The sequence below is a fragment of the Sinocyclocheilus grahami genome, unplaced genomic scaffold (assembly GCF_001515645.1).
Source record: "Sinocyclocheilus grahami isolate Dianchi unplaced genomic scaffold, SAMN03320097.WGS_v1.1 scaffold23206.1, whole genome shotgun sequence".
NCBI classification, from domain to species: domain Eukaryota; kingdom Metazoa; phylum Chordata; class Actinopteri; order Cypriniformes; family Cyprinidae; genus Sinocyclocheilus; species Sinocyclocheilus grahami.
Genome location: NW_015519060.1, coordinates 1,563 through 2,896, shown reverse-complemented (window position 1 = coordinate 2,896; position 1,334 = coordinate 1,563). Strand labels below are relative to the sequence as shown.

The following is a 1,334-nucleotide window of genomic DNA, read 5'->3' as shown; positions in this document are numbered from 1 at the left end:
TATCAGTAGCCAATGAGCTCACTGCTCAATATTCAAATACCTGGCCTTTTGTTTGCTGTAGCAGTTCGCCGCGCACTTCAGAAACCCTCTCCTGTATCAGTAGCCAATGAGCTCACTTCTCAGTATTCAAATACCTGGCTTTTGTTTGCTGTAGCAGTTCGCAGCACACTTCAAAACCCTCCACCTTCCCCAGCTCCACCTGTATAGATCTGCTACGAGGTGATTCATGTATGCTATGGGGGTTATTCATATGTGTTACATGTGCAGTGGTAGTATTTCCTACATGCTCAGCAGCATATTGTGGATGTATTGGCAGTAGCAAGTCTTTGTACTTGCTGTGCTGCAGTAGCAGCGTAGCAGATCCATTCTGCCAAGACCAAATACATTAACATTGTCATATACATTACCATGCCAATCCCTCCGAGAGTTATCATGACAGAAATTATGTTTTGTGGTTAGCCAGCAATGTTAGCATGCAAAAATAAAAAACTAAATTAAGTAAACTTTACTCATTCTAAATTGAGTAAACAAAACAAGCAGCACTTTTGTTTAGAATATTAAATATTTGCAATATATGCTGCATTTCCTAAAAGACTATTTACTACATGGCAAACACTTTGTTCAGTATTGTTCAGTTATGTGATGCAAAAAGACTGTAAATGAAGAAAAATAAAATCACTCTGAGGCTACTGAGTTGTCAAAAATAACTTTATTTCATTATGTTGAAATTATCTTGAAGCATTGAACTACACTGAGAGGAAAAAGATGTGTTTATATTGATTTGTGTGGAATTGATATTTATGAACACATAGGCCCTACATTCAAAACACTTTGTTCAGCTCAGTGCACAACCTAGTATTTTTTAATGGACTTTGTTGGTTTACTAAATAGAGCACAGTTTAAGTCACTTTTTCTACCAGTGCTTTCCAAAGTGAACACAGTGTCACACCAGGCACCTTCCTGACCTTTTGTCTTGACATCAATGACTTTAAACTTCTCATACGGAGGAATCAGCACCTCTTGCTCACGTTTAAGCTTAGAATATTTTGTCACCTCAGCACCTTCACAAGTGTGGATTTCAAAACAAGATACAGTTCCAAAAAATGTTGCTGTTTTATTATTAAGAGACGATGATGCAAATGAGCCAAAACGAACCTCGTGGTTCTTAACATCCTCATTAAATTTAACTTTTGTACCACGATAAGTCGTAATGCATTCGTTTTGTTTCTTCAGAATCTGTATAGCATCTGTTAACAAAAAGTGAAGTGAATACCATTTGTATGACTTGACTTTGTAATTTTGTTTACCAGAACGAGCGTCATTATTGAAGTCTT

At 36.9% G+C, this 1,334-nt stretch overlaps 1 pseudogene; it reads right to left on the bottom strand.

The window, feature by feature from the left end:
* Positions 1–840: 840 nt before the first annotated feature.
* Positions 841–1,334, bottom strand: part of LOC107580014 (GPI-linked NAD(P)(+)--arginine ADP-ribosyltransferase 1-like) — a 1,139-nt pseudogene continuing 645 nt past the window's right edge.